The sequence below is a fragment of the Capsicum annuum genome, chromosome 9 (genome assembly GCF_002878395.1).
Source record: "Capsicum annuum cultivar UCD-10X-F1 chromosome 9, UCD10Xv1.1, whole genome shotgun sequence".
Lineage (NCBI taxonomy): Eukaryota > Viridiplantae > Streptophyta > Magnoliopsida > Solanales > Solanaceae > Capsicum > Capsicum annuum.
Window position 1 is genome coordinate 34,359,270 of NC_061119.1, and position 21,251 is coordinate 34,380,520.

Sequence of the window (21,251 nt, forward strand, 5' to 3'; positions counted from 1 at the left end):
TATATATATATATATATATATATATATATATATATTGTAGTATATAAATATTGTAGTATAGTTTATTTAAAGTAGTACACATATATTGAATGGTACGTATATATGTATACATATCTGCTAAAGTAGTATATATTTAACGTATATATGTGTATATGTTTTATAAATTAGTATATAACTATATATATATATATAGTTATATATATATTGTAGTATATATATATTACAGTATATTTTATTAAAGCAGTACATATATATTGAATGATGCGTATATATGTGTATATATCTTTCTAAAGTAGTATATATTTAACGTATACATGTGTATATGTTTTATAAATTAGTAATAACTATATATATATATATATATATATATATATATATATATTGCAGTATATGTTTTATTTAAAGTAGTACATATATATTGAATGGTGCGTATATATGTGTATATATCTTCTATAGACGGATATATTTAACGTATACATGTGTATGTGTTTTAGAAATTAATATATAACTATATATATATATATATATATATATATATTAGTAAATACGTATATTGTAGTATATGTTTAATTTAAAGTAGTACATATATTGAATGGTGTGTATATATGTGTATATATCTTCTATAGACGTATATATTTAATGTATACATGTGTATATGTTTTATAAATTAGTATATAACTATATATATATATGGTAGTATATGTTTTATTTAAAGTAGTACATATATTGAATGGTATATATTTATATATGTGTATATATCTTCTAAAGTAGTATATATTTAACGTATACATGTGTATATGTTTTATAAATTAGTATACAACTATATATATATATATATATATATATATATATATATATATTGTAGTATGTTTTTTTAAAAGTAGTACATATATATTGAATGGTGCGTATATATGTGTATATATATCTTCTGTAGACGTATATATTTAACTTATACATGTGTATATGTTTTATAAATTAGTATATAACTATATATATATATATAGTCGTATATAATTAGTGCGTATATATGTGTAATTGCGTATATGTGTATATATTTTTTAAATTCTAATGTAGTATATACTATATATATAGTGTATATATATTATTTAACGTATTTAAAATGTATATAGGTGAGTATATATAGTGTATATTGGTAAAAAAAAAAAATATTTTTGACTGATTTTGATAGAATTTTTAACCGTATTTGACCGGATTTAGGTGGGTTAGACCGAGTTGGGCTAAGTGGGTTGGTTCAGGGTTGTTTTTAAAAAATTTATTGTTGAACTCGGACTCGGCCCACTTAACCGCAACCCGGCTAAATTTTACGGGCCAGTTTCGGGTTGACCCGGCCCAGCCCACTTAACACCCTTATTTTAAAGTCTATTTAGACTACATATTAATATGAAAAAGGTAGTAATAATAGTTTTGTTTCAATTATTAGGGGAAAGGGAAATGGAAAGGAGAATTACAAGGGAGGGAATCGAATTCTCATCAGCAAGACGAAAGTTTAAAATAGTGTAGATTTTATTTCCAGAACTACTTCGTATGTTCTCGTCCCCTTTTTAATCCATTCATTTCTGCAAGAAGAGAGAATCCAAAGCGATTGCCCCCTCCTATATGAGGCCGGATCGCCACGTCCCTCGCCGACTTAGAAATTCGATTTCAAAACTCAAGCTGGAAAATAGTTGTACTCACTATGGTGAAGCTATTGGCCTTCGGTTTGCTAAACCGGATGCGGAGTTGAGACAAAATCTATAATATATTAAAAGTGTGAAGATCCTTAAAAAATTGATTCGAACTTTCTGCCCTTCATTAAAAACTCTTCTTTGAATAAAAATATCTTTTCACTATGTTTTTTAATTTATTATTTAATTATTATTATTATATTAACTAGTCTTCCTAAAATATATGAGACTCCTAAAATATATGGTAAGAAAATTAATTAATATTTTCCTTTCTATTGGACTTCCTAAATTATATGGACCTTCAAAAATATATGGTAAGAGAATTAATTAATATTTTCCTTTCTATGCTCAATTAGAAAAATACTCCTAAAATAGGACTCTATTAAGGAAATACTTCTATAAATATTGAGATGTACGTTAAACAAGAAACAAATAGGTTTGTCTATTGGGAGAATATGATTGATGTTCATCTAACTTGATTCGATTGCATGTCTATATTGGTGGATGCTTGATTTTCTAATCGTCAACTTATTCACTGTTTTTGTCAGCATAATAGAATTTAACATCTGTGTATATATATATCTTCTTGTTTTCATTCAAAAACATTCTTTAAGGTCAAAATTTCCGCTCAGATAAGAAGTAGTTGGATCAAAATCAAAGATTTGTGATCATTATTATTTTGTTTTTATATAGTTTACAGGTCGTAGATGAATGTCAGTTGGTTTTAAAGAATTGCTTGTGTAAATGTTAGGTTGGTATTGTTTTGATATCTTTATTATTTTATTACTTTATTTTAATTTATAGATGTTAGATGAATATGAGTCGGCTTTGAAAATTTTTTTTTGGTAAAGGTATGTTTAAATGTGTTATCTTAATATCTCTATTAGTTTGTTATTTTATGGTAGTTTACAGTTCGTAGATAAATCTCGATCGACTTTGAGAAATTTTTGTGGGTAAAATTTAAGTTTAATTGTATTGTTTTGATATCAATTTTATCGTATTATTTTGTTGCAGTTTACAGGTGATAGATAAATATTGGTCGACTTTGGGGATTTTTTTATGTACAGGTTAGGTTTCGTTGTATTATTTTAATATTTCTATTATCGTATTATTTTGTTATTTTTTACAGATGGTAGATGAGTGTCAGATGACTTTGAGAATTTTTTTGTGTGTAAAAATTAGATTTAATAGTATTATTTTGATGTCTTTATCATTGTATTGTTTTGTTGCAATTAACAGATAGTAGATGAATGTCGATCGATTTTTAAAAATATTTTTGGTAAAGGTTAGGTTTAATAAATAAATTCTTCATCTTTACATACTCAAAAGATATTAAATTTAATTATTATATTCATCTCTATTATTTAAATAAATATCCTATTTAGTATAATGTTTGAACTCATTAAAGCGAGTACACCTAACTAGTAACAAATATATGTAGTAACTTTTTATATCAAGACCAATATGGTAATTTAGAAAATAAATTAATATACACTTGCATAATCAATAAATAAATTATGTTAATAATGATGTTAAATTCTTTTACACTTTCTATGTATGTATAATACTTAAACACACCAAGTACATTTTCCCTCTATCTTTATGTATAAAATATGTAGCGGCCCATGTTCACTGATTCTTTCTTAATTCCATTTTTTTATGGGCGTGCGTGTGAATTAAAATAGAAAAAGGATAACATAAGATATGTCCCCTTTACTCAAAAGAGACATGGAAAAATATCAATAGGATTTGTGATGGAATGATGGGATTTCTTCAACCTTATTCAGAAGTTTAGGGTTGAGTCTTAGGTATAAAAAAAAAAAAAAAAAAAAAAACTATTTGGAGCATCATTCCTAGAAGCAAGCTGGAAAATATGCGAATTGATTTAATCCTGCTTTAATACAAGTATCAAACGGAGTAGAGAAAACCCCATCGAAACTCGAAAGCAGCAGCAGTACACTTCACACTCCGGACTATTTGAATTTTGAATTGCTAAGCACTAAAATTAGCTGAAATTTTAGACTATAGCTTATTTTACTAACTAATGGTTGAAAATTATATATGCTCCTTGATATTTTGCTTAAAAATCAGGCTCTCTCATCAGTTTTAATTAATAAACATTTTTTTTCTCCTTATTTTATGTAATATCTATTTTATCTTTTAACATTTTCAATCTTCCATCTATATATGTCATACCTTTTTATAATATTTTGCTTTTTTAGTCCTTGGCACTTACAAATTTTTTTATTTAAATTCATCATCATTAAGGATATAAATATATAATTGTAAGAAAAATTTTATATGTTTAAAAATAAATGACTGTCAAATTATACATCATATTATGATTTTTGGCATTATCAATCCCTTCCGTACCAATTCTCACATTATTAATTCCAAAATAACTAATTATTAATTTCGAAATAATTAATAATTGTATTACTGCTCTGTGCATAATTTGTCCACAAACCAAATGTTATTGTCCCCTAAGGTGCGTGCTTACTTTAATATGAAGTTTTAAATGGACAAAATCATGTGATTTTAGTTGGTTAGTCCAGTGTCTAGGTTTAGTCGGATTTGGCTGCAGTAGTTGTTGAAAAGCCATTACGTCAATCTTGTCCTTCACTTAGACCAATTGTTGTGCATTGAAATTGGGGCAAAATGTAGTGTGTGTTCGGTAGGAAAGAAATATTTTTCGTGAAAAATGTTGTTTTAAGAAAATAGTTGATTTGATATGTAAATAAAAAGTACTTCTTTAAAAGTATTTATATATAATTTAGATAAATATTATAAAAGGTGAAAAGAATTAAAGATGTGTCGTAGAGGCCGGGATGAGGACTACGGAGGTGAAGTAGAAGATGAGCTATGTTTCTGGGCGGAGCTACACTTGGGATAGGGGGTTCAGATGAACCCTTTTCGATGAAAAATTATGCTATATATACATAGTTTAAATTATTTTTTATGTGTATATAGTAAATGTCGAACCCTCTTCGGTTAGTTCATATGTTCACTTATGAACCCCCTTGGTGAAAGTTCTGGCTCCGTCACTGGCTATGTTAGAGAGTGGCTAGGAGGGCATAATCAAATAATATAGAATGTCATTTGTCAAACTTGTGTTTTTAACTTTCATTAGGAAAATAATTTATGATCGTTTTTAAGAAACTTATTTTTTCAAGAGTAAAAATATTTTTCAAAAATGTTGATCAATCGAAAATGAGTAAACTGAATATCATGGTGTCACCCAGATTTCAGGACCCGTTTGGTCATAGATTTTCCAAGTAATATTTGGGAAAGAACTTGATAAATAGCGTTCGGACATATAATTCGTCATTATTTGACAAATAATTCAAACTCTCAAATATTAGAAAATACTAGTATTGGGGTCAAGTTCAATTTTTATGAACTTCTAAAGATAAAATATATCTTTTAAATACTATGGATAAATATGAGTAAATTTCATCAATGGTCACTTAATCTTATGTCTATTACACAAAAGTCACTTTCCTTTCATTCATTACACAAAAGTCATTTTACTTTGCTCCATCCATCACAAAAGTCACTATGACCAGTTTTTACAATAATCCCATCGAAAAAATGATGTGGCAACCGTAATTAGTTGTTAATTTTAATTTAAGAGAATATAATATATTACTCATATCTCTACCCTTTTTGTATTTGCCCAACTCAATTTTTCTTATGGATTATATAACGAAAAGATATCAGTTTCTTAACAGATTAAACTACCTAATGAGACTATTTTCATTAAAAAAAAAATTGGTTGATATTTTTATGAAATATTTCATAATATTGCATTTATCTGCCAAAAAGGTGCATCGAAAAAGAGTAATAAACAAGATAAATTCTTCAAAACACATAAAATAAAAATATGTGTACAATATTATTTTTTTTATAGATTATTTTAATTCTTTGAAGATAAATCAACATACTAAAGATAGTTTTAAAATAAAACCGTTTTAATTTTGTCATCAAAGTATTGTTAAAATTTGTACAAATAATGTTATTGACAGTTGTGTTGATAAAAATCATAAAATATAAGTAATTTAATAGATAAAATAAATTATTAGATATTTAATTTTTATATTCAACTGAATTAATTAAACAATATGTAATTTATCAGAAATAATATTATAATGAAAAATTTTAGGAGAATTAATCGATTAGTCAAATAATTAAAAGCACAAAGATAAACTCAATAAATACAATAGTTTATTATATTATCATGATATACTGAATGCAAAGGCCCAAGTGGAAGAAAAAAAAAGACATGTATGAGGAAAATCATTTAATCAACTACATATCATAACTTTAGACGAAGAAAAATAATTTTATCAACAAAATGTCACAATTTAGAGGGAGAAAAGTAATTTTATCAACTACATGTCACAATTTTAGATGAGAAAAGTAATTTACCAACTACATTTCACACAATTTTAGAGGATTTTTTAAAAATTAAAATTACCATAATCTTATCAACTACATGTCATAATTTTAGAGGAGAAAAATAATTTATCGATACATGTCTCAATTTTGGAGGATTTTAAGAAAATTAAAACTACCATAGTGTCATTGATAGGACTACCAAATTTTGGTATCCTCCATTATATATAAACTAGATAATTTTAAGGCCCGTAAACGGGCCCAATGTAACTGGTTACAAATTTTAGATATATTTTGTATATACAAAAAAGTTTAATATAAAAATATGATATTGCATTTTGATCAATATTCTACTGATACCAATTAAAATTTTAGCATAAATAAGATAAAGTTACCTAACTCACAAATATTTTCAAGTATTATTGGTATCTATTATGAGAACATTCATTTCTTAATATTCTAAAGTACTAAGGATCTAAATTTTTTTGCGTTTCTATATCGCATAATGATATAAGTTTATTATGATTTAAAATATAATTTTATTTGTTAGATTGAATTGAATTATATGTGACATATACTTTGTTTAAGGAAGTCAAAAATCACACAGTATATTTAATGAATTTTCAACAGTGTTACCAATTCCTTTATTTCATTTGGAAAACCTTTTAAGTACATGGTTCTTGTACTTCTTTCTTCAGTATTTTTTGCACATAAATTGTTACTTGTACAATATTATTAATTATTAAAATAATGTTAAGTTTTAATTGATACAACAATATATTCAATATATAATTTCACAAAATAGTTTTGAGAATAGTCACAAATATAAATTAAGAAATTGTTTAAATAATTTTTTTACCCTTGATCATCATTTAATTCATTTTTTTATATAAAAAAATAAAATATAGTAAAAATAGGTTAGTATGTATTCACGATACGTATGAATGTAGGGGCTTTGAGCTGTAGGTGACAAAAGAGTTTTAAGATGAGGTGTAGGTGACACAAGTCTTAATTATTGAGTGGAGGTGATAATTATTTTATTATGGATTAAGAAAGTTTGATAAGTTTGAGAATAGCCTTGAAGTTTAAAATTTATACTTTGATCCAAATATTTACCTAATATAACGGAAAACGGAGGAAAAAAGGCATTTTTCTCTCTCTTCTCATCCATTGTTGTTTTCTCTCTCTTAGCGATTTTTGTTGTTCATTGTTGCTACTGCTTTAGTCATCATCTTCTGCTTCATTATCATCATCTTCTACTTTATTATCATCTTCGTCTTCTTCTTGTTGACCATTGTTGTTGTTGCTATCGTTACTGTTGCTATTTGACCAATTTCTTAGGTCAAATTTTGTATCGTACATCACTTTCCACTTTGGCTTTACTTCATAGGAGACTTTGGTAAGTCAAATTATAATTTTTAGTTGAATTTGTCATCTGGCTAACTGCTGTTATGCTGTTTTTCCAACAATGGATAAAACCCAATCATGAATTCAACATAAGAGCCATTTGTTTAAACAGCTAAATCATCTATTGCGACAGATGAGACATCTGTTTCAACGGAAGACTAATATGTTGGATTCATGTTTATGGTTCTATAGGCCGTAACATGAATCGAATATATGGGTTATCTATTACAACAGATGATTTATCTATTTAAATAGATTAGTTATCTGGTGCAACATGATAAATATCTGTTGCAACAGATTATTAACCTATTGCTATAGAACCTAAACTCGATTCCAACAGATGTATTATCTGTTGCAACGATTATTAACCTGTTGCAACAAAACCTGAACTTGATTCCAACATACGGTAAATATCTGTTGCAATATATTAGTAACCTGTTGCGATAAAACCTGACCTCGATTCCAACAGATTGTCATCTGTTGCAACAGGTAAGTTATCTGTCACAACAAGTTAATTATCTATTGCAACATGTCACTTATCTGTTGGAATCAGCTTCAAAAGTGCCTTCAGTACTGTAACATCAATCCCAACAGATATATAGTTTGCTGCAACATATGATTCACCTGTTACAATAGATGACTCATCTATTGGAATCAGCTTCAGGAGCGTAACATGAATCCCAATATGTAATTAATTTGTTGCGACTGATTACACATCTGTTGGGATTTATTTACGTCACTATGAAATCACTATTAACTTTTTTTAACAAATGACTTTATTTAGGTACCACTAATGGAGAGATCAATAACAATAGGGGTGGATTATCATGGTCAATGGATTGAGAAGAACAATCGATATGTATAGTATTGGAACGAGGGTGAAATGCTAGAGACGATAGCTATTACAGTCCAAAGTGATGTTTCATATAATGATTGTGTGAAATTAATAATCAATTATTGTGGAATGAATTGTCAATCGGAATAACTCCTCATCAGCTACATGCATAGCTTCTTTGAAAATCAGAAGGTACTGCCTTTCAAGATAATCAACCAGGTTCGGTTGCGTGCTTATCTTAGTGATTCATCAAGGCCGTTGTTAAGGGTGTACGTGATTGAAAAGACGAGAGAGAATGAGAATCAAAATGTAGAAAAAGAAGAACAACAAGATATATTTGATGATCAGTTGGAGGATCAACACAAGAATATTCCAGATAATGATCAAACACCTACGCTCGTTGATGTGACCAATACGATGGGTAGTTCTTCTCAATCGATACAGTCTGGAAATCTTCAAGATGACGGGAGTGATTTTTTTATTGGAATGTCATTCAAGGACAAGAATAAACTATCTACCACTTTGTTTATTTCTTGCTTGAAAAAATATTTCAGATTAAAGAAGGTAAGTAATTCGAGCAGTGTCTTTTGCTTCAAATGTGTTAATCCGAACTACAAGTGGTGGTTGAGAGCAGTGAAGTATGAAAGTTCTGACAAATTCATTATTCATAAACATAAAAAGCATTACACATGTGGTTTGGATCACATCTCGAGCCAAACTCCTCACGCCACGGCAAAGGTCCTTGGTGAATATTTCAGGAGTAGTTTCCCCGATGGCAAATGCCCTTCAACAAGGGTTATGGACAATCAACTCCTTACGAAATTAGGTGTCCTAGTCAGTTATTAGAAGATATATACGACCATGGAGATTGCCAAGGACTTGGTTAGGGGGACACACGAGCATGGGTATGCAGTCCTGGAGGCCTACCATTACATGATTGAGTCCACGAATCCCAAAAGTTAGATGTCATTGCATGTTGATGAAAACAGAAGGTTCAAGTACTTTTTTATACCCTATGGTGCTTGGATTCAAGTTTTTCAACATTTGAGAAAAGGCATAGCCGTTGACGGTACCTTCTTAAGGAGCAGGTATAATGGAGTTCTGCTAGCGACGGTGGCGCAGAATGCGGAGAATCACATCTTTCTTGTCGCTTTTTGTTTAGTCGACAAGGAATGTGATGCCTCTTATAGATTTTTTTTAACAATGGCGAAGCTACGTCAAAGATACCGAGGAGTTGTGTTTTGTTTCGGATAGGCATCCAAGTATTCCAAAGATGGGTTCAATTTTCTTCACTTCAGCTTACTTTGGTTGTTGCATCAGGCATCTTGGAGAGAACATTTAGACTAACTATCACAACGAAAGGGTCGTGACGTTTTTTTATAGAGTAGCTAAAACATATAGTAGAGATGAGTTTTTAGAACATTTCAATCAAATAACTGATGTGAATCTCAAGTTTGCAAAATTTTTCATACGTGTCAGTTTCGAGAGATGGAGTCGGGCATTTTGTCCGGTAGATAGGTACATTCTTATGAATTTAATATCTTGTTTGAGTTACAAGTTTAGTATGATGTCGTACTAAGTGATTCTTTTGTATAGGTACAATATTATAAGATCAAACACAGCCGAATCGGTGAATTCATTGTTTGGCGATGAAAGAGAATTTTTCATCAAGGCTATGTTTGAAGTAATCAACAAAAAGTATGGCCAATTTTTTAACGAAAGACGTGTGTAGTTTAAGGAACGAAAAAGAACCCAATTTGTGATCGAAATTGAAAAAATAATATCAACAAACATCAATTTGGGGAATAGATTATTATCTCATAAAATAGCAGATTACAAATTCAGTATCACCGGTCATGGTGATGTTACCATGGTCGATCTTCAAATAAGATCTTGTACATGCAAATTTTTTAACTTGGACAAAATACTCTGTCCACATGCCATGGCAGCGCTTCGGCTCAATACAGTCCAAAATATGAACCTAACGTTTATGAGCACTCCTCTCAATATTATTCGGTAGAAGAATATGAAATGAAATATAGTGGGCATATTACTCCGGTGCCTCCCGAAGAATCTTGGGTTGTTCTTGCAGAGATTTTGGAGAGATTAATACCTCATCCATATATTGACCCAAGAACTATCAAATCGGGAAGAAAGCCATATAAGAGGAGGCGTGGAGTTGGAGAATCATTTTCATCAAGAAAAAACAAGTGCTCCATATGTAAGCGTGCTGGCCACAAAAGAACTACATGCCCAAATCGTAACCAGCCATGAGTGTTGTAATTGCAGAAACTTGTGTAGTTATTTGTGGTGGACTTTTATATATTTAACTCATTGTTGTGAACGTAATGTTATCATTTATTATATATAAAATATATTTTTTAATAACTTGTGCATCAATAAAAAGAGGCAAAACATGAACTAAATAATACAGCTGACCGTAATTATTCTCAACAGATTAACCATTTGTGGAAACAACTGGACATTAGCCGGAAGAACACAACACAGTTCCATCAAACTGGAATATTTTCCTCCAACAAATGACAAATCTGTCGCAACAGATAGATAATCTGTTGACAAAAACCCAACAAAGGACCAATCTATTCCAACACATGGTCCATTTGTGGAAAGAACTCAAAATCCAAAATTGTTATTGCTACTGGATTCAAAATTGCTCCTTACCTCCAACCGTCGACATGTTAACATTAACATGTATGTTTAGAAGAAATAGGTAGAATAAAAATTCAATAAGAATTAAAAAGCCAAAGTCAACTAAAAATAAATTTTTCATTAAACTAAAAATAAAATACATTAGGTTTAGATCCGATATAGAAAAATTAAATACATACGCTAAAAGAAAAAATACATTCTAATTCTAATTATTATTATTATTATCATCATCATCATCATTAATAATAGCTGGCCAATTAACTCGCAGCAGCAAGGCCCTTATCAGCCTCTGCATCTCTCTGAACATCGTCGCTCTCAGGGAGACCAACTCCCTCTGTAGGTCATTAACCTACCTCTGAAGTTCTCACACTGTGTCATGCAAAATAGCAATGTTTCAAATAGGATCAGCCATATCTAAAACACGTATGAATTGACAAATATAAAGAAAAAGAGTCCAAATATAATAAAACGTATACTACTAACTGGTAGATTTACACCAAAAAAAAAACTTATCTCAACGAGAAAGAAATATGCTCTTTGAAGAGAAGTGGTTGAAGATATCACACGAAAAGAAATAATGTAAAAAATAAATAAAGTTTAGTAGAATGAAGATTAAGGAGGGACCTATTTATAGAGGATTGAATCTGGATGTGTCAGGCCAAAAGGCACGACTGTTAAGCTCCATTGTATTAATTATATTCAAACTAGTGGCATTTTATTTTTTGTGAAAAGTCGTAACATTTTCTTTTACATTAATACTTCTCACCTTTTCAAAAAGTCTTTGCAACTTGATAACAGCCGTTATTATTGAGTTGTTGCAACAGATCGTCCATCTGTCGTAACAGATTTACTATCTGTTGCAACAGATGGTTTGTATATGCAATAGATGAGACATCTGTTGCAATATAAGTATTATCTATTGCGATAGATGAACCATCTTTTAGAGGTATTTTGATTTCTTCTAACAGCTAATTCATCAGTTGCAATAGATGGAGATTTTGATTCATCAGCTGTTTTGAATGTGTTAGATAAAAAGTCCTGACTACCTCTTTTTTAATAGTCATCACATACGTTTAGATAAATAAACATTGTCTGGTCTGTCGCAGATTTACTATATCTTGAAACATATAGATTATCTGTTGTGACAGATGGACCATATGTTAGAGGAGATGTTTTGATTTCTTTTAACAGCTGATTCATCAGTTGCAATATATGGAGAATTCAGTTCATCACTATTTTGAATGTGTCAGATAAAAAGTCATGATTCTTCACCTCTTTTTTAATAGTCATCACATGCGTGCAGATTAATAAATAATGTCTAGTCTGTCACAATAGATTTACCATTTGTTGCAACATATGGATTATTTGTTACGACAGATGGACCATATATTAGAGAAGATATTTTGATTTTTTCCAACAGCTTATTCATCAGTTGCAACAAATAGAGATTTCGCTTCATCAGCTGTTTTTGAATGTGTTAAGATAAAAAGTCATGACTCTTCACACCTCTTCTTTAATAGTCATCACATGCATGTAGATAAATAAACAACATTGTCTAACATGTCTTGATGGGGTAGGAAGAATAACATGCGTGCAATGGATTTACTTTCATGTGTGAGAGTTATGTATTATTGATTAGGCTACCGCGACAAATACACATTAGATGTTGATCCTTTAAATAATATCCTGCATTGTATAGTTTGGTTTGATAGGTGCAAAATGATAAGGCCGAAAGGTTCCAAGACGATGATGTCGATACCCTATTATAATTTAATGATGGTCTATGCTTATGTTTTTGTGTCAAGTTTGGCCAAGGGTTTAAGTTTTTGGCGGCAGTGTAAATATCCAGTAGTGATTGAACTAGTTTTAATGACTCAATAGACTTCTTGAAAGGCCTTCGAAGCCTCGTACTGCAGCAAATAATGATGGAACCAATAAAAATTCCCCTGATTTAAATTTATATGGATGGGTTACTGGAGAAGACTATTATACAACAGTAGGTTCTTGGGAGAATACCTGTGTGGGAAGGGGGAGGTAGAAAAGGCCATATATCATCTCAGACCTTGTTTAAGAGAAAACACATAGAAGCAAGTAAGGAACTTCTAGCAAATCTAGCCAATGAAATTAACATAAGAAACAAAAAAACTGGATGATCTTCAAATGTGGAAGTGTATCCAAATATAAAAATTCGTCAGCTATTGAAAAAAAAGGAATGGTCAACAGGACTGGAGCTGAACACTTTGATCGAGAATGCAACTAGCGAGCGTGGCCTCAATGAAGACTCTCACAAAATCCAAGACCAGAACTCTAAGAAAGATGCTTCGCGAGCACAGGAAATTGATACGATTGTCAGTCAGAATTGAAACCTGAACAAACAACTCCAGAATTAAAAATAAGAGAAGCCAAGGCATCAATTTCTGAAGTCTAACTTGCATGTCATGCCTTCTGTTTGTGGCTATGATCAGGTTAATGGCAGTAGAAATAAAAAGGTCTGAAGTTGGGCAGAAATCCCATGCCTTATTATTTCCACAACCTTTGACCTGACCAGAGCCATAAAAAGGAGGCATGGGATGCAAGTTTAACTTGAGAAATTGCCACCTTGGCTTGATCCCATATTTTTAATTCAGGAGTAGTTGGTTCAGTTTTCAATTCTGATCGACAATCTTACTATCTTCCGTGCTCGTGAAGCTGCTTCCTTAGAGTTTTGGTCCTACATTTTGTGGTTCTTAATTGGGGTCACGTTCGCTAGTTGTAGTCTCTAGCAAAGTGACCAGCTCCAATCCTCTTGACCAGTCTTCTTTTTCTTCAACGACTGATGGATTTTCATTTTTGGATACACTTTCATATTCGCAGCTCATCCAATTTTTCATTTTTCATGTCAATTTCATCAGTCAATTTCTCTATACTTTTCTTCCTACCCTGTATTTGAGTGTGTGTCGATTATCATGATTTGAAATAGGCAATCCCGAAGGATGATTTTCCACTACCCAACATTCATATTCTGTTAGATAATTATGCTAAACATAAGGTTGCTTATTTTGTGGATCATTATGTTGGGTACCACCAAATAGTTATGGATGCTGATGATGTAGAAAATACATCTTTCATTACACTGTGGGGAACTTATTGTTATCGAGTGATGTCGTTCGGTCTAAAGAATGTTGGGGCAACATACATGAGGGCAATGACCACTATATTTCATGATATGATCCATAAGGAAATTGAAGTCTATGTAGATGATGTGATCATTAAGTCCAAAAATTAAGTTGATCATGTGAAAGATCTAAGAAAGTTCTTTGAGAGGCTTTGCTGGTATGATCTCAAACTTAATCCGACAAAATATGTATTTGGAGTTCTGTCTGCAAAGTTATTGGGGTTAGTGGTCAATCATCGAGGTATTGAATTAGATCCTTCAAAGATCAAGGATATTCAGTATTTACCGCTACCTAAGAATAGAACAGAGGTGATGAGTTTGCTCAGTAGGCTGAACTAAATCAATAGATTCATTACTCAGCTCACAGCCACTTGTGAGCCCATTTTCAAGTTGCTAAAGAAGAGTGTAACTGTTGAATGGACGGAGGAATGTCAGGAGGAGTTCGACAAAATCAAAAGATATCTGTCAAATTCGCCTATGTTGGTACCACTTGAGCCTGGTAGGCCATTAGATTTTTACTTATCAATTATGGATAATTCCTTAGGTTGTGTGTTGGATCAACATGATATCACAGGGAAAAAGGAGCAATCCATCTATTACCTTAGCAAGAAATTCACGGTGTTTGAAACCAAGTACACTCTTCTTGAAAGAATGTGTTGTGTCCTAAATTTGGTAGCATAAAAGTTGAAGCATTATCTTTCATCCTACACTACTTACCTCATCTCCCACATGGATCCCTTGAAGTATATCTTTCAAAAACCTATGCCAACGAGTTGACTTGCAAAATGACAAATATTGCTTACTGAGTTAGACATCGTGTATGTGACTCAAATCACCATGAAAGCTCAAGCATTGGCAGATAATCTTACCTAGAACCCTATTGATGAGGAGTATAAGTTGTTGAAGACATATTTTCCTAATGAAGAAGTGTTGAGTATTGATGAAGTCACTATAGATACTGATCCAGGCTGGAAGCTGTTCTTTGATGGAGCCGTAAACATGAAAGGAGTCAGAATAGGTACAGTTCTTATCTCTGAATTGGGGAAACATTTTTCAGTAACTACACAACTTAGATTTTACTGTACCAACAATATGGTAGAATATGAAACTTGCATTTTGGGGCTAAGACTAGCTATTAACATGGGAGTTCAGGAATTATTAGTGTTGGGGGACTTAGACTTGCTTGTCCACCAGATTCAAGGTGAATAGGAGACACGAGATTTAAAGCTCATACTGTATCGACAATGCTTGCAAGATCTATGTCAACGATTTACATCAGTAAAGTTTAGGCATTTTCTGAGAGTTCGCAATGAGATTGCTGATGTGCACGCCATATTTTCTTCGATGCTCTAACATCCTAATAGGGCTTACATCGATCCAGTACATATACAAAGTTGTGATTAACATGCTTATTATAATACGGTTGAAGACGAGCTTGACGGCGAGCCTTGGTTCTTTGATATCAAGCGATACATTCAGTCGGAAAAATATCCAACACATGCCACCAGTGATCAAAAGAGGACTATTAGGCGTTTGACCAATGGATTTTTCTTAAATGGGAAAATCTTGTACAAGAAAACCCCTGATCTAGGACTTTTAAGGTGTGTAGATGTGAAAAAAACTTCGACAATCATAGTTGAAATACATTCCAAAGTATGTGGGCCGCATGTGAACAGTTATGTCTTATCAAAGAACATACTTTGAGCAAGTTATTATTGGCTTACTATGGAGAGGTATTCTATTCTTTTTGTTCAAAAATGCATCAATTTCAGGTACATAGTGATCCGATACACTTTCCTCCTGCTGAGTTACATGCAATGTCTGCCCCATGGCCTTTTGTAGCTTAGGGGATGGACGTGATTGGGCCAATTAAACCGAAAGCATCAAATGGACATAAATTCATTTTGGTAGCCATTGATTATTTCATGAAGTGGGTAGAAGCGACAACTTTTAAGTCAGTAACAAAGAAGGCAGTGGTGGATTTTGTTCATGCTAACATCATTTGTAGATTTGACATTCCAAAGTCGATCATTACAGATAATGCTGCAAACCTCAATAGTCATTTGATGTAAGAGGTGTGTCAACAGTTTAAGATTGCACATCAAAATTCCACTTTATATCATCCCAAGTAAAATGGCGTCGTTGAAGTTGCCAATAAGAATATCAAGAAGATCTTGCAAAAAATGATACAAGGGTCCAGACAATGGCATGAGAAGTTATTTTTTGCTTTGCTAGGTTATAGTACTACTTTTGCACTTCAACAGGGGCAGCTCCATATTTGTTAGTGTACGGGACAGAAGCAGTCATACCTGTCGAAGTAAAAATTCCATCTCTTCAAGTTATTGTAAAAGTAGAGGTTGATGATGATCAGTGGGTCAAAATCCAATTGGAGCAGTTGAGTTTGATTGATGAAAAAAGACTGACATCAGTGTGTCATGGCCAATTGTATCAAAAGAGAATGACCCGAGCATTTAACAGGAAGGTGTAACCCAAATGTTTTGAAGTCGAGCAGTTGGTATTGAAGCACATTCTCCCTCATCAGATTGAAGCTAAAGGCAAGTTTTCCCCAAATTGGCAAGAAACCTTCATTGTAAAGAAAGTGTTACCCAATGAAGCCTTATAATTGACAGATGCAGAAAGAAAAGTAACAGAAATAGATATCAATGCCGATGCAGTTAAAATATATTATGTATGATCTTTTTTCTTAATTATTTCTATTACATGTTTAGTATTGAAAATTTTAAGGTTGATATGATAAAGGCGTTTTATTTTGACATCCTAATATTGTGCCATCCTTTGATTACCCTTTTGAGCTTTGGTCTTTATTTTCTTTCATACCCCTCTTTTGGAATCAAAATACAGTCAGAAAAGATAAGAGTGTCAAGAAAAGAAGAACCAAAGATGTAAAAAAAAGGAAAAAATGAAAGAAGAAAGAAGAAAAAAAAGAAAAAAAAAAGAAAAAAAATCAACCTAAAACAAAGAACAAATTGTTGGAACTATGTGAGACTTGATTCTCTTCTCTCGAGAGTAAGATACGTAGGCTTTCATACTCTGGGCTCGGTCCAACCAAATGAACAATTTAGAGTTACCCAGTCAAAAGAAACTGAGGTATAAGTTAATTTTTGTTGTTTGAGTTGATTCCAAAAGTTGTAAATCCCACCCTACTTTAGGTGTCATTTGAGCCCCATGCCATCCTTTCTTTTTGACCCTATCCAAAATCCAAGTTGCAACCAAAGAAAGTCCTTCAGATCAATCTTCAAGAATGTTAAGGTGGAACATGTGATGGACGTCGGACTCCATATAGTTCATATGATTTATGTCGGTTATAAGATCTCCCAGTGTGTGTGTGTTTCCTTGTGTCTATGGTGAATGGTGAAGTGATTTGAAAGTGGAATTGTGAAAGTTATTCTTTTGAAAGATTTAAATGATAATTACATTATGAGAATTGATATTCTTGATGAACTGAAAGTGATTGACAAATTATATGATGACTCACATGTGTTATTGTACTTAATTCATCCTCTCATGATTAGAATGATTTTCTTTAGGCTATGTGAGTCTTTCATACATCCTGCATATTTCTTATAAATATTTATGATGATGATATTTATAAAACTGCATACACCCCCATATACTTGGTTCCTTTCCATGGTACTGACTCATATCTTCGGATGTGGGCTGTATTTTCACGGAATGTAGGTTCAAGTGTTCAGTTTCAGGTTCGACAGTGATTCTTCGAGCACGTTGTTCTACATCCTCTGTTGTGGTGAGTCCTCATGTTCCGAGGACATGATGTCTGATGTTGGTTTCACGAAATCGTTTACATTTGATAACTGAATATGAGTCAGTTGGGGCATGTCTCAATGGCTTGCTGGCTTTATTGATTTTCTTAGAGGCTTTTCAGACTAGTATAGATGTTGGGAGTTGACTAATAAGTCATATTTTGTTATCTTTCTGAAATTATTTTATTCTTGGATGATGATTACTCTGTTGATATTTGAGGGTTATTTATGGAAACCCCATTGATTTGTGTTGAATTGGATGAAAATGGCTCAAAGGGTTAGCTTGGGACTACTCGTAGCCTCAAGCACTGTGTGACGCTTCGGGACCCGTTTTCTGGGGTGTTACAGAATCGAAATAGGCCTCACACGGCTTCACTAGACTTTTGTTTCAAAAACATAATGATATCAAGATTACAAGAGATAGAAGCTTGATACACAATATTCAAACACTCAAGAATATACATCTTACTCTTGTCTTAACTGAACGCCTCTTAAGAACGAGGACATAATTTTACACTAGGGAACTCCTCTCCCGTCCTTTGTGGGACTCCTGAAATTTCTGCTAGATAATCGAAGAATATCTGGAAACACCAGAGTGAGAAAGAAATTAGGATAACTTTTCTTTTCGTATGGGTGACACCATAGCACGAATATATGACAAGGTTTTGGCACTATATTTGCTGCATTATCATGGGGAAATATGAGAAATAAAAATGAGATATTCTTATGGGTGAAAACCCTCACGGGCACTATAAGGCGGTGGTAAGTTGAGAGAAATAAAAATGAGAGAGTCCTATTGGTGAAAACCCTCATGTGCATCGTAAGGCGATGGTAAGTTGAGAGAAATAAAAATGAGAGAGTCTTATTGGTGAAAACCCTCACGAGCATTGTAAGGTGATGGTGAGTTGAGAGAAGTAAAAAAGAGAGAGGCTTGTTGACGAAAACCCTTCAGGGCATCACTAGTCGAATGAGATATATAAGCTCAATGGGTTTGAAGAAGCAACTCGGTTTCAGGGGAATTAACTTACTAACAAGTGGTAAAGTTTGGGTAGGAAGATCAGAAAGTTTAATCCAAAATAAATGTCATAATCATTGTAGTTGGCTGTAGTATTCAGATAAGTTTTTCTTTTTTCATTTCTGAAAAAAGGACATTGTCTTTTATTTTCTTTTACACGTTCATATGTTTTGTATTTTATGTCAATAAGAAAATCACCATTATTTCTTTACATTTTTTAGTCAAGTTTGTGTGAAAACAAGTGAGAAAGAATCTCAAAACTTGCTACCAGTCTCCTCAATTGCATAGAGCAAAGCCAGGACCAGCACATAAAAGAAACATGGTCATAATTCGAAACAAAACAAAGGAAGTTTATCAACCTACAGGTTGCTGAATTTATGGAAATGACAGAATGCAAAAGGTGTATGTCAAAGATATAGTAAAATAAAATTCAATGCTTGAATCAAAGCCACTTCTCTTAAGCTGTGTTTGGGTCAATGACGCAACAAAACAAGTACAAGTGCCAGAAATCTAAAACAAAATGAAGGGAATGAACACTGGAGCAGGTGCCTAGAAGGCCAAGTGCTGCAAGCCATCACTAAGTTTTTTACTGACAAATTTTCTTTGTTAAAACAGGGGTAAAATTTATTTCACTTATTCATCTACCTTTGGAAAAGCACATCTGTGAGTTGCTACTTTATGTTCAGGACCCTCCTGGAAAATGAGAATTTACTTATGTTCAGGACCCTCCTGGAAAATGGGAATTTACTTTATGTTCAGGACCCTCCTGGAAAATAGGAATTTACTTTATGTTCAGGATCCTCCTGGAAAATGAGAAATTTACTTTATGTTCAGGACCCTCATGGAAAATGAGAAATACTTTATGTTTAGGACTTTCCTGAAAAATGAGACATTACTTTATGTTTAGGACACTCCTGAAAAATGGAAATTTACTTATGTTCAGGATCCTCATGGAAAATGGGAAGTTACTTTATGTTCAGGACCCTCCTGGAAAATGGAAATTTACTTTATATTCAGGACCCTCCTGGAAAATAGAAAATTTACTTTATGTTCAGGACCCTCCTGAAAAATGGAAAATTTACTTTATGTTCAGAACCCTCTTGGAAAATGAGAAATTTACTTAATGTTCAGGACCCTCCTGGAAAATGGGAAATTTACTTTATATTCAGGACCCTCCTGGAAAATGGAAAATTTACTTTATGTTCAGGACCCTCCTAGAAAATGAGATTTTACTTTATGTTCAGACCCCTCCTAGAAAATAGGAATTTACTTTCTGTTCAGGACCCTCCTGAAAAATGGGACATTACGTTCTGTTCAGGACCCTCTTGGAAAATGGAATATTACTTTCTGTTCAGGACCCTCCTGAAAAATGGGACATTACTTTTTGTTCAGGACACTCCTAGAAAATGGGACTTTACTTTCCGTTCAGGACCCTCCTACAAAATGGGGCTTTATGTCCAGAAAAATGGAATTATTCATTACCATAAATCTTCAAGATAATTTGTGTTCTAGTTTTGATTTTAATTTGAGGAGCCCGCCTGGAAAAAAGGATAAAGAAATTAAAATTCAGAAGCCCGCCTGAAGAATAGGGTGATGAAATTGAAAGTCAGGAACCTGCCTGAAGAATAGGGCGATAAAATTGAAAGTCAAGCAACAAGGTGAATAAATTGAAAGCCGAGCAACAAGGTGAAAAGTTGTAAGTTAAGAGCCCGCCTGGAGAAGGGTCAAGAATTTTAAAGTCAGGTTCAAGTTTACAGATACCACCTGCAGAACATGGTCCATTATGAGTTCATCTCCAACATCAAATTTAGTATGGAGAAAAAATCTATCTTCAAGATCAACCGAAAGAATATCAGATCTTTGGTCACTTTTGAAAGCATTGGAGACCCAAGACAAGAATCAAGAGATGCTGCATAGATAAGACTTTTGTCATTTCAGTTATTTTTCTAACTTGTAATCTTCATTTTAGATGTAATGATAGAGTCGCAGATCGGAACCTCGACAGGACCTCACTCGACTCTCCAACTCGGTAAAGTCCCTCTTTTTTCTACCCTTTGAACCGAATGCAACCTGATCCTCACATAACTTCGGCCAAGTAGGATGTCTAAATCAAGACTCGGTTACCCTCTTTCTTTATGTTTCTTTCTTTGAATAATGGTCGGGTCAAAATTTTATCTCGTTGTCTACATTTTTGTCTGAAAATACTTTGTGTATACATCCAAAAAGGGGCATAATGTAGACACGTAATTTTATCCCTCCCAAAAATTAATTTTTACTCATTACCTACCCCTACGACCCTACCCCTACG